General features: G+C 39.5%; 1 pseudogene; it reads left to right on the top strand.

Moving 5' to 3' along the window:
* On the top strand, nucleotides 7,551-10,492 carry LOC108662890 (annotated as a pseudogene).

The raw sequence follows: 14,417 nt of genomic DNA, 5'->3' as shown, positions 1-14,417 counted from the left end.
TCACTCCGCTGGAGGTCGAGTATTATTTTGTTATGTATAGATGAACTTAATGTAAATTTTAAAAGAGTAATGCCAGTACGAGTTGGCAATGTATATCACTATTTTGACTCAAAGTCATGAAATAGGACTTAGTGATAATAAATAGAATCATAAGTAAGATAAATAATAGGCTTGCCTGGGTTTAGTGGATTACGTCCATTGGACCCATGCGCCGGTCATGACCCGGAATTTGGGTCGTGACATTTATTTTCGTCAACGTCTAGTGGTCGGGTTCCTGGACTCGCACGTTACGACAGATGGCGACTCCACTGGCGATATCGAGAGTCAAGCCATTAATTAATAAGTTATCTTAAGCCTTAAATAATTTGTTGTTTTCCCTAGCACCAACTTTGCATATTTTTGTTTAATGCATTCAGTTATTTTACTATTGTTACTTCACTGTTTTTAATAATTGCGGGAAATTTAGGATAAGGGGAGTGTGAAATTATTGGTCCAAAGGTCAGTATATTCCTTCTCACACACTACACATCTTGCATTCATGCATAAGCCTTCCACCCGAGCTTTGTCCTTAATTAGGAGGGAGTTAAGTAGCTACGCTCTCATGAGGTGATAACGTCCGCATGGGCTAGTGAAGACTCCCACTCAGATCGAACCTAGTCCGTTTGAAGCCTGTAATGGGTGAGGACCGGGGTGCCTTACTAGTCCGTGTGGACGACAGTGAGGAGCGATTTGGGAACCTCTAGCTCCATTTTTAACCCAAACTCAGCATGTAAAATATCGAGAGTCACCTTTGCTTAAGTAGAGCTTCACCCGTGAGAATATACCTTTTGAGTAGGTATACATGAAGGAATTTTCATAATCCCCTTGTTCTAAATTCTTCTCCGCGAAGTAATAAAGGTATCATGTTATTAATTACTTTCATTCATCTTTTGGAATTCTTGTGCTAACTTGAACTTTTTGTCATATGCATATTTGCATCATAATAGGAAAAGTATTTGTCACCTAACAACCATTAACAGAGTAGATCCAATTGCATATATGGAGTCATCATGGCCATCCTCAAGTTATGATGGAATTTACAAAGTGACTCAGCATATGGCGAGTGCCCAACAAAGTGATGGAGATTGCTTGTCAAAGGATCACTTCTCATCACTACCTGATAGGGTCCACCTTGATCTTAAACAGAATGACTTCACCGATTTGCTCAACATATGGGATAAGTGGGGGACTACCACTCGGGCAAATTTCGATAGGAAATATGGCCACATAGCTCGACTCCTTAAGATCTAGATAGATGAACAGTTGTTGAAGGCCATTGTGCAATTTTGGGATCCGTCGTATAGATGCTTCGTGTTCAATAAGGTGGATATGGTCCCCATAATCGAAGAGTACTCGGCTCTTCTACAAATCGATCTTGATAATCCGGACAAGATATATTGGAGAGGACAAAAGACCAGACACAGGCGAAAGTTAGCCAAGATGATGGGTATTACCCCGGCGAAAGTTGATCAAAACCTGAGGAAAAAAAGGGATAATGAATGTATCCCATGGAGTTTTCTACATAGCTATATCATGAAGCATCGGGACATCGAGCAAGGACAGCTTGTGATGGCCTTGGGAATTTACGGGCTAGTGATCTTTCCCAAAGTTTTGGGACATATAGAGGTCGGGATTATAGACTTCTTTGAGCAAGTCATCAATCCTTCACCCTCTATTCTAGCAGAAACTCTCAGATCACTGAATTATTGTCGAAGAAAGGGGAAAGGACGATTTGTGGGATGCGCACAGCTTCTTTCCATATGGATAGTAAGTCATTTTGAATGCAAGGTCGAGAAGTTCAAGAAGCCATTTCCATCCGCAAACCGGCCCTATCAGAGAATTTTGTGAGAGTGAATGGCCAGAAAATAGGACTAAGGAGCAATGGATCTCTAGACTTCAGGAACTCATGAGTGTGGAAGTAACATGGAGAGCTCCGTGGATGCTGCATCACCCGGTCTTGTACAAATGTAGAAATGAACCTTGGGTACCGTTAATGGGGCCATGGGGAGCAATCAGCTACGCCCCAATTATGGTGAGAAGACAATTTGGGTTAAAGCAGTTTGTGCCGATGACACACCGACTTAATACTTTGGAGTTTGCTTATGGAGAGCCGGGTTTTCTAAAAAGGATTGAGGAGATTGCGCAAGCCTGGAAGAAAACCAGCTGAGTTGATCAAGGGAGATACACCGATGAAGTGACTACCGGATATCAGATGTGGCATGACCAACAAGTTAAGGATGTGGTATATTCGAAAGAAGATGCACTACGTGGCCCAGTTAATCCAGAACCACGAGACACTTTGCTCGAAAGTGAGTTGGCTCGAAAGAAGGCCGAAGCTGAAAATGCCAGTTGGAAGCAACGGTATGAAGACCTCCAAAAAGAGTGTGAGAAAATGAAAAAAGAAGTAATTGAACAAAGAAAGAAGGTCCGAAAAATAAAAGGGAAGTACGAGAGCTTGAATGATAAGTTTTCTGCCACAACTAGCGAACTTCAAAGGGAAATACAAGTGAGAGAAAATCGAGGCAATGAAATTCAAGCGTACAATGATGGACTAAGAAATCAAGTGCGATTCCAACAAGAGTCCATATAATTACTAAGACAGGAGTATGAAGAGCTCGAAGGGGTCATGACGACTTATCAACAAGAATATGAACGCCTCAAGCAACAGAGCACCAGAATTCAAGAGTGGGGTGAATCCTACAGACAAGCTTATACAGAGAAACACAATAAGATGGATTACTTGGTTTGGCAAATGAGGGAGGTGGCTTACAAGGCGAGAAGCATGGCTTGGAAGACGGACATATTAAGGAGCCAGGTCTTTCCAGTTAGAAAACAAGAGCAACAGTTGATTAAGTATTTAGATGAGGTGTATAGCCATTATAATAAAATTGGCGAATATTTCTAGATGACTCTTGGGTTGTAATCAAAGACAAATATCTTATGCAATGGGTGACTTTGTTGTTAGGTGTCATATGACGAATACTTTTAGTACATAATCATTCATACATGCATAAATCATCATTTCATGACAATAAGTATTTTCATCTAAAAATAAAGATAATGGATTCATTTCTTCATGCATCAAATATGCATCTAATTCATGTTTATGATTACAATAAGGTTCCAAAAATAGCTCAACCGCCTAAGCCAAGTGACCAACGTGTCCTTAATACGCGTCGATGAGCAAGGATCATGGAAGAAGAACAAAGAGAGCGAATGGATAGAATGGAAAGAGCTCAGGAAGAAATGAGAGAACAGTTAGCAAAGATGATGGAATTGATGATGAGTTTCAGTAAAGGAAAAAGAGTGATCGAAGAGCCAACTCCGTCGAAAAACCCACCAGCTCAAGACACTGGAAACCAAAGGGATGATCCACCTTATCCCCCAAGGTTCACTCCACCACATGCCCAAACCTCTCAAAAGGTCCACCCTCAAGTAATGCCATCCGTTTATTATAATGCACCACCCCCGATGGGCCATCAATCGACTCATGGGCAATTTGGGCCGTATTTTGGGATAAATCCTGCTGAACCAATACACGTCCCCGATTTAGACGATCCAAAAGAGCAAGAGAAACTAAGAAAGGACTAATCACAAACAGGAAAAAATGAAAAAGACCAAAAAAAGTACGATTTGTTGGAAGAACGTCTTCGTGCTATCGAAAGAGTTGATAGGTTCGGTACCATGGATGCGGCCGAACTATGCTTAGTGCCGGATGTATTGATCCCTACCAAGTTCAAGGTTCCGAAATTTGAAAAATATGACGGAACAAAGTGTCCCATGGCACATATCACCATGTATTGTCGGAAGATGGCTGCACAGTCTCACGATGACAAGTTACTAATCCATTTCTTCCAAGATAGCTTGACTGGGTTAGCTGCTCGGTGGTACGTACAGCTAGATCGAAATCGTATTAAGACTTGAAAAGACCTAGCAAGAGCCTTCATTGCCCAATACAAGCATGTGGCTGAATTAGCCCTTGATCGATTGTCATTACAGACTATGGAAAAGAAGCAAAGCGAGAACTTCAAAAAATATGCCCAAAAGTGGAGAGATACAGCAGCGCAAGTTCAGCCACCTCTCACTGATAAGGAAATGACTGTGTTGTTCATAAACACACTCCGAGCTCTATTCTATGAGTGCTTGATGGGTAATGCCACAAAAAACTTTACGGATTTGGTCTTATTGGGAGAAATAAAAGAAGGAGCTATCAAAAGTTAAAAAATTGAAGGGCATGAAGTTGCCAGCTCAAAGAAAGGGAATACGCCCAAGAAAAAGAAGGGGATGTGCAAGTAGTGGCTCACAACAACCAACAAGCCCACAACTTTAACCTATATTACCCGTACCCCCCATACCAACCCTTCTATCCGAACATAGGCAACATCACACAAAACCCATATGTGTACCAACCTGCCTCACCACCAGCGTTTCAAACTAATGTTCTTCCACAAGCTCCACCACCAAGACTGGTAGCTTCAACCAATAATTCTTGTCATGGTTAAAGAGGACCTAAAACTACCCTAGAAAAATCAAAGTTTGATCCTATTCCAGTCCCTTACACTACATTGTTGCCACAACTCATAGAAAATTGACTCCTTGCTTGAACCCCTTTAAAACCACTCCGACCACCTTTCCCGAAATGGTATGACCCGAATGCGCATTATGACTACCATTTTGGAATTCAAGGGCACTCCACCGAGAATTGTACTGCTTTAAAACATAAAGTCCAAGCACTCATTAAGGCAGGACTTTAAATTTTGCCAAAAATGACAGTTCAAGTGTTGATGGGAATCTTTTACCTAACCATGGAAGACCGACAGTGAACGCCATACAAGAAGAGATGATTCGAAGGGTGAAAAAGAATATTGATGAGATTCAAATGCCAATGGATAAAGTGTTTGAGGCGTTGTCAAAAATAAATGCCATCACTCCAGAACCCATAAACACAAAGGAATTGGGGCATGATCTCGCTTATTCTTGCAAATTTTATATGGGGGCAATTGGGCATTCCATTCAAAACTGTGATAGCTTTTATTGTAAGTTGCAAGAATTGATGGATTCATCAGTAATTGAGTTTTATGAAGAAGCCGAAGAGAATTTGGTCAGAACCATAAATGAAGACACCCTAGCTGAAGTGGCATCAAATTCATTTGGGCGAACAAACCTAAATCTCTCACCATCTTCTATGAAGAAAACAGGACCCCGATGAATGATACATCCTCTACTATGATCAGAAGTGGTATTACCATTGAAGTCCCCAGCCCGTTCCCTTACAAGAGCGATAAGGCTATCTCATGGAATTATGAGTGAAATATTTTGGGCACAACTTCATCCACCCCCCAAGCATCTTTTGAAGATCTAACTGGTGTGGGGGATATAACACAAAGTGGGCGATGTTATTCCCCCGAGATAGCGAAAAGAGTTGGAAAAGGGAAACCCGCACAGGGTGAGGGAGGCCTGAAGGAAGCAGATACTTTTTTCAAGGACCAAGTTGTCGAATCTGTGGTTGCTCCAAACAATGAGGTCAAAAGACCTGTTACCGAGAAAAAAATGTGTGAATTTCTCAAGTTTATCAAACACAGTGAATACAGTGTGGTAGAATAATTAACCAGAATGCTTGCTCGCATCTCACTGTTGTCCTTACTTTTGAATTCGGAAGCACATAGGAACGCGCTACTCAAAGTCTTGAACCAAGCTTATGTGGCACAAGATATATCAGTGAAAAAGTTGGACCACATCGTGGGGAACATTATAGTGGGGAACTTCATTACCTTTAATGATGAAGAAATTCCATTGGGTGGTCGGGGAAGTAATAAAGCTTTGCACATTACCATCAAATGCAAGGACCATGCCGTACCTAGGGTCTTGGTCGATAATGGTTCAGCTTTGAATGTCATGCCTCGCTCTACCTTAACCAAGTTGCGAGTAGATGTATCTTATATGAGAACCAGCCACATGGTTGTAAGGGCCTTCGAAGGGACCACAAGGGAGGTGGTAGGGGACATTGAACTATCGATAAAAATTGGCCCTTGCATTTTTGAGATCCAATTTCAAGTCATGGACATTGCCCCGTCATACAATTGCTTATTAGGGCATCCATGGATTCATATGGCGGGAGCCATACCATTTTCCCTTCATCAAAAAGTTAAATTCATAGTTGAGGGCCAATTGATAAGTGTATCTGCCGAGGAAAACATACTGGCTATTCAACCATCATCTGCTCCCTATGTAAAGGCGACAGAAGAAGTCCTAGAATGCTCTTTCAGATCTTTTGAATTTGTTAATGCTACTTATGTGGGGGAAAGAGAAGTGATACCTACTCTTCGTTTGTCAGTAGCAACTAAAATGGGGGTTAAACAGATAGTGGGTAAAGGATGCCGTACCGATTTGGGGTTAGGAAAGAATTTACAAGGAATTAACCGTCCTCTGATTCCAATAAAGAATGAAGAAAGGTTTGGTTTGGGGTACAAGCCTACCAAAGAAGAGAGAAGGAAATTGGTAGCTCAAAAGAAGATTAAAAGGATGGCTCAACTTGAGGGAAAGGAAGAAGAATTTGGGAAACGGACAATTTCGTACTTATATGAGACTTTTCGCTTTGCAAGTTTCATTCATCCCAAAGCACCAACAAAAGTCAATCAGGTTCTGCAGATGTTCGATAAGTTGTTAGTCCATATGATCAAAGATGAAGAATCTGACGAGAAGGTCCCTGTGGTGTATCAAGTACTGCCAGGAGAGGAGTTAACCAATTGGACAGCCACGGAATTGCCCATCATTTTTAAGTCTCTGGAAATGTAATGAACAATTTTATCTAAATGCCTATGCCCAAGGGTGTTAAGAGTAATTTCTTGTTTAAGAAGGGCTTTCTGTTACCTTCATCATTTAAATAAATGACAATGCATAATGTGTTTCATAATTCATCTACCTTTTTGCATATTTCCTTTTAGCCAATAAATACTTTCCCATACATGTGTCCAATTTTACCTGTTTGCAGGTCTTTAAATGATGAACACGAAGACAATCTAGACAACGATTTGAATATCGATTTTGAGATGATTTCGAACGTTGATGAATTGAAAAATGAAGAGGAGGTGGATGACTATGGCTTACCCCCTGATTTGTCGAGAATGTTGGAACAGGAGGAAAGGGAGATTTTACCTCATCAGGAACTCACAAAAATGATTAACCTCGAAAATAGGGAAGAAAAGAAAGAAGTTAAGATTGGCACCTCACTGTCATCTAATGAACGGCAGAAGCTAGAAGAACTGCTCCGTGAATATGTGGATGTGTTTGCTTGGTCATATCAGGACATGCTAGGTCTCAACATTGACATTATCGTCCACAAGTTGCCTTTGAGATCAGATTGCAAGCCTATTAAACAGAAATTGAGAAGAATGAAGCCAGAAATGTTACTGAAGATTAAAGAAGAGGTAAAGAAACAATTTTACGCTGGTTTCTTGGAGGTGGCCAAGTATCCTGAATGGGTAGCTAATATAGTCCCGGTTCCTAAGAAGGATGGAAAAGTTTGAATGTGTGTCGATTACAGGGATTTGAATAGAGCGAGTCCGAAAGATAGTTTCCTTTTGCCACATATTGATACTCTTGTGGATAACACAACAAAGCATGTTTTATTCTCATTTATGGATGGTTTTTTCGGTTACAATCAGATCAAGATGGCACCCGAAGACATGGAAAAAATGACGTTCGTAACCATGTGGGGAACGTTTTGTTACAAAGTAATGCCATTTGGATTGAAGAATGCTGGTGCCACCTACCAAAGGGCAATGGTAACTTTGTTTCATGATATGATGCATAAAGAGATAGAGGTATATGTGGATGACATGATTGCAAAATCACACACAGAAAAAGATCATACTGTCAATCTCAAGAAGCTGTTCAAGAGATTGCAAAAGTTTCAGCTCAAGTTAAATCCTGCAAAATGCACTTTTGGTGTAACTTCTGGGAAATTGTTGGGGTTCATAGTAAGTGAAAAAGGAATTGAATGGACCCGGATAAGATACGAGCTATTCAAGAGCTGCCACCTCCTAAAACGCAAAAAGAAGTGAGAGGATTTTTAGGGAGGTTGAATTACATTGCTCGATTTATATCCCAGCTCACTTGTAAATGTGATCCAATCTTCAAGCTGCTTCGAAAACGAGACCCAGGAGAGTGGAATGAAGAATGTCAAATAGCCTTTGACAAAATCAAAGAATATCTCACAAATCCACCGGTGTTGGTGTCACCGACGGTTGGAAAACCTCTTATTTTGTATTTGACTGTGAACAAGAATTCTATGGGATGTGTACTAGGACAACATGATGGAATCGGGAAGAAAGAACAGGGCATATATTACTTAAGTAAGAAATTCACGGAGTATGAGTCCAAATACTCTGTGCTCGAAAATATGTGTTGTGCGCTAGCATGGACTGCCCAGAGGCTTTGACAATACATGTTGTATCACACAACATGGTTGGTGGCGAAATTAGATCCCATCAAGTATATTTTTGAAAAACCCTTCTTGTCTGGAAGAATAGCTCGATGGCAAGTGCTATTGTCTAAGTATGATATTCTGTATGTGTCCCAAAAATCAATCAAAGGAAGCGTCATCGCTGATTTCCTCACAGATCGAGCTAATGAGGATTATGAATCTGTAAGTTTCGATTTTCCAGATGAAGATTTGATGGCCGTCTTGCACATAGAAAAGGAAGGTCCCAATGAACTTAATCCCTGGAAGATGTATTTTGATGGGGCATCCAATGTTTTGGGGCACGGAATTAGGGCAGTGTTGATTTCTCCAAATGAAAAGTACTATCCAGCCACGACAAGATTGAATTTCAATTGTACTAATAACATAGCGGAGTATGAGGCGTTGGTAATGGGATTACAAGCAACAATCGAGATGAAAGTCAGCACGATAGATGTTTACGGAGATTCAGCTTTGGTGATATGTCAAATGAAAGGTGAATGGGAAACTAGAGATTCTAAACTAGTTTCATATAAAAAGCTAGTTACAGAATTAAGCAAACAGTTTAAGGAAATCAGCTTCAACCATTTGCCTCGAGAAGAAAATCAGATTGCTGATGCTTTGGCCACTATCGCGGCAATGTTCAAAATAAAAGAAGCTGCTGATGTACGCCTTTTTGATTTAGAAGTCTGTGAAGTCTCCGCACACTGCTTGAATGTTGAGGAAGAGGTTGATGGTAAGCCGAGATATCATGATATCATGCAATACATCAAGCACCAGGCATATCTTGAGAATGTCACGAACAATGACAAGCGAACTCTTAGAAGATTAGTAATGGGTTTCTTCCTTAGCGGAGAAGTGCTCTACAAAAGGAGTCGAGATCGAGTATTTTTGAGATGTGTGGATGTTACGGAGGCCAACAAAATAATGAAAGAAGTCCACGAAGGAACTTGTGGAGCTCATGCTAATGGACATATGTTGGCCAGACAAATTATGAGAGCTGGTTATTATTAGTTGATGTTGGAATCTGACTGCATAAACTTTGCTCGAAAATGCCACAAGTGTCAAGTTTACGCAGATAGAATCCATGCTCCACCAGCCCCATTGCACGTTTTCACAGCACTTTGGCCATTTTCAATGTGGGGAATGGATGTGATCGGGCTTATTACACCGGAAGCCTCTAATGGACATCGATTCATATTGGTGGCCATTGATTATTTCACGAAATGGGTAGAAGCAGCTTCCTATGCCAATGTGACACAAAAAGTAGTGTGCAAGTTCATCCAAAAGGAGATTATATGTCGGTATGGGCTGTCAAAAAGGATCATTACTGATAATGCAAGCAATTTGAATGGTGCGATGGTGAAGGAGGTTTGCACTAAATTCAAGATCAAGCATCATAACTCGACAACTTACCGTCCGAAGATGAACAGAGCGGTAGAGGCAACCAACAAAAATATCAAAAAGATTATCGAAAAGATGACTGAAGTTTATAAAGACTGGCATGAGAAACTTTCTTTTGCCTTGCATGCATATCAAACTTTTGTGCGTACTTCTACCGGGGCAACTCCGTACTCATTAGTATATGGTACAGAAGCAGTTCTACCCGTTGAAGTAGAAATCCCATCATTGAGGGTGTTGATGGAAACAGAATTGGAAGATGCTGAGTGGGTCCGCTCCCGCTACGAGCAATTGAATCTGATTGAGGAGAAAAGGCTTGCGGCTCTTTGTCATGGCCAGATGTACCAACGAAGGATGATGCGAGCATACGAGAAAAAAGTTCGTCCCAAGCAGTTCCGAGAAGGAGAGTTGGTTCTCAAGAGAATCCTCCCTAATCATATCGATTTTCGGGGAAAATGGATGCCAAATTGGGAAGGGCCATATGTGGTAAAGAAGGCTTTTTCAAGGGGAGCTTTGATCTTAGTTGACATGGATGGGGAGGATTTGCCTAATCCGATAAATGCGAATACGATAAAGAAGTACTACGCTTAAAAAAAAAATAGAAGGGGTTCGTGCTGAAAACCCGAAAAGGGCAGCTCGTACCTAAAGGAGGAGGCTCATGCTGAAAACCCAAAAAGGGCAATTTGAGGCCGAAAAGCAAGAAGTTAGGATGAAATTCGAAGATGTCAGCCTAAATGGAACACAAGATTGAGGTAGAAATACACTATGAATGGAGCTCCACAATTTCGCAAAGTAGGGGAAATTAGGGAGTCTGCAATCTACAGATTTGCTCAAAGCATCAATCAAGGACAATTCTTGAAATCAAATATCAAATTGTTTTCTTTGAATGGCCTGAGTGTTCATCACTTAAAGATCTAATGTTTGCCCTGTAAATTCTTTTTGCCTTAAATTATTTGATTTCTCATATATGAAATTCTCCTTCGCCTCTTTATTTTTAACCCTTTTGTTCTTTACTATCCCATGAATTCACATAGTGATTGTCATAGAAATGAATGATAACTGGTAAAAGAAATAAACTAATTAAGCAAGAAATTACACTCATTGTTCAGTTAAAGACTTAAGGATGAGGAAAAGGAATGGCAGAGCCTTGAACCTGAGGCAAAGTCAAATGTCAAAAGAGAGGGTACTTAGGGAAAATCTGGAGTTACCTGAAGTCTCCAGAAGGAAAGTAACAGGTAAAGAAGATCGAAAGTTGCAGTGAAAAATCTGATGAAGCAAGAGAAGGGTCTTGGAACCTTAATGAATCATAAACATGAAAAGCATTCTATCATGTCAATCATGCATACATGCCAAGCCATGCACATGATCATTTTTCAAAACAAGAATCAAAATTAATTCATGTCCCAAGCTTCGAAAGTAGGAATCCACCTGACCTAAAATGGTGAGGTTGTAAAACTTTGATGGAAGGATTTGAGTCTCTCATTGTGATGATTAATCCAATTAAGTTAGCCTCGATGAATTAAATCGAACCTATTTTAAGATAGGTTGAGTCTAGATCGAGTTTAGGAATTTTAATTTTCAAAATCGAACCTGTTTGTGAGATAGGTCGAGCCTAGATTAAGTCTAGAAATTTTAATTTTTAAATCGAACCTGTTGTGAGATAGGTCGAGTCTAGATTAAGTTTAGGAATTTCAATTTTCAATTGAACCTGTTGTGAGATAGGTCGAGCCTAAATTAAGTTTAGGAATTTCAATTTTGTTTAAATCGAACCTGTTGTGAAATAGGTCGCGCCTAGATTAAGTCTAGGAGTTTTAATTTTTAAATCGAACCTGTTTGTGAGATAGGTCAAGCCTAGATTAAGTCTAGGAATTTTAATTTTTAAATCAAACTTGTTGTGAGATAGGTCGAGTCTAAATTAAGTTCAGGAATTTTAATTTTGTTTAAATCGAACCTGTTGTGAAATAGGTCGCGCCTAGATTAAGTCTAGGAGTTTTAATTTTTAAATCGAACCTGTTTGTGAGATAGGTCAAGCCTAGATTAAGTCTAGGAATTTTAATTTTTAAATCAAACTTGTTGTGAGATAGGTCGAGTCTAAATTAAGTTCAGGAATTTTAATTTTGTTTAAATCGAACCTGTTGTGAAATAGGTCGCGCCTAGATTAAGTCTAGGAGTTTTAATTTTTAAATCGAACCTGTTTGTGAGATAGGTCAAGCCTAAATTAAGTCTAGGAATTTTAATTTTTAAATCGAACCTGTTGTGAGATAGGTCGAGCCTAGATTAAGTCTACGAATTTCATTTTTAAATAGAACCTGTTGTGAGATAGGTTGAGCCCAGATTAAGTGTAGGAATTTTCATTTTTAAATCGAACTTGTTGTGAGATAGGTCGAGCCTAGATTAAGTCTAGGAATTTTAATTTTTAAATCGAACCTGTTGTAAGATAGGTCGAGCCTAGATTAAGTCTAGGAATTTTAATTTTTAAATTGAACCTGTTGTGAGATAGGTCGAGCCTAAATTAAGTTTAGAAATTTTAATTTTGTTCAAATCAAACCTGTTGTGAGATAGGTTGAGCCTAAATTAAGTTTAGGAATTTTAATTTTATTCAAACCAAACCTATTGTGAGATAGGTCGAGCCTAGATTAAGCCTAGAAATTTTAATCGAATTTGTTCTAATATGGGTCAAGCTTAGATCAAGTCTAGCAATTTCAATTTTGCTTAAATCGAACTTATTTTGAGATAAGTCGAGCTTAGATGGAATTGATTAAATCAACTGGCTTCGAGATAAGTCAAAGGTGGTGTCTACGTCTTTGCACTATTCTTGATTCTCAAGAATGTACAAAGAGGGGCAACTGTAGACACCTCTAAAATAAAATGATAACAAAACATAAAATACAAAATAAAATAAATAAAAAAATTTTAAAAAAATGAAAAATGATGAATGAACAGGAAGGGACTGAGCGTGTGCTCAGCCCCTTTCCCAGTCCATCATTACAGGGCAGGGAAGCCCCTGAAAGGCAATTGGGTTTTGAGAAAGAGCGGTCACCTCCGGCTACCAACTCCTCCAATTTGCCAGAGCATTGTGAAATCATGCTCAGAAGGGCATGATTTCACTTCTGGATTGTCCAAAATTTTTGACAATCCAGTTCTTAAAAAGGGGGCAAGAACCAGAAACCAAAGAGAAAAAAAAACGATTCAAAAAAATAGAGAGCCAATTGGTCAAAAAAAAAAACCAAGTTCAAACAACCAAAAAAATCACAAGATCAAAATCCAAAAAAAAAAAAATCCTAAATCTACCAGCAAGGTACCTAGCCACAAGCAAAAATAAAAAAAAAACAACTATCAAGAAACAAAGCACAAGAATATATATACAAAAACAAAAAAATGAGAGGGGGCAGTGGGCTAGGATTTGGATTCGGGTTTGTTTGAGTGAGGGAGATTGGTGAGCTTTTAGGGAAGGGTTGGATCTTTGGAGTGTCGACTAAAGGAGAGTGGAAGCCAAGCTTTTCGGGGTCGGTACACCGGTCACCGATAAGGGAAAGGGTAAACCCGATTGGGTCATCGTCGACGGAGGCAAGGAGTGCCAGATTCGTCGATCGGAAGGAAAGAAGGCTTCGAGGGAGAGAGGGGGGCTGAAGTCTCACCAGTCGGCGGTAAGAAAAATGGTGGAAGTGACGGTAACTGTGAAAGAGGGAGAAGGGAAGCTGTCGGTGGAAGGTTTAGAGAGAAGGCAGAGAAGAAGCTTCTAGAGAGAGAAAGGAGAAAGTGAAAATAGTAGAAAAGGCCAGAAAAGGGGGTTTTTATACCAAGGTGTAAGGGAACGAAACGGCACCGTTTCAGGGAGTGGGGAAACTGAAAGGAACCAGGCCTAAACTGCGCCGTTTCGAGTGGCCCCACGGCACCAAACAGTGCATTTTGGGTTCTGCATTGCGGGCTTCAGGAAGCAAACCGGGTGTAGCAGATTTAGGCTTCTGCAGGCCACTGAGTTAGGCTAATCTGAGCCCAGAAAGGTATAACCCATTCTCCTTGGTTTGGGCTCATTCCAATTAATTTTGGGGTAGCCCATTTTGTTAAATAAATTACATTTTTTTGATGTTATGATTTAAACCATATTAGGAAAAATTATTTATATATGTATATATATATCATGAATGCTTCTTTAAAAAAAATAATAATAATGATGGTAATAATAAAAAATAATAGTAAGGATGCATAGTTTAGAAGAATATATATGTATATATACAAAATAAGTAAATAAAATAGAAAGAAAATTCATAATAGATTTAGTTTTCTTTTTTAAAAAATATAGTAATAATGATAAGTAAATGAGAAGAATAAAAAAAATGAAATGATTATTTGAAAAATTTCACCTAAGAAAGGTAAAGAGTTACCTTTTCTAAGTGGGGTTTTTTAAAATGCGAAGTTCGAGACAGATTTTCACCAAAGCGTCGGGATAAATCCGATCTCTAAACTTCAATACCCGTTAAGTCAAATAATCGTTGTTAGAAAAATGATATATATT

The sequence above is a fragment of the Theobroma cacao genome, chromosome 7 (genome assembly GCF_000208745.1).
Source record: "Theobroma cacao cultivar B97-61/B2 chromosome 7, Criollo_cocoa_genome_V2, whole genome shotgun sequence".
Taxonomy (NCBI): Eukaryota; Viridiplantae; Streptophyta; class Magnoliopsida; order Malvales; family Malvaceae; genus Theobroma; species Theobroma cacao.
The sequence above is the reverse complement of the archived record's forward strand: the minus strand, read 5'-3'. Positions and strand labels throughout refer to the sequence as shown.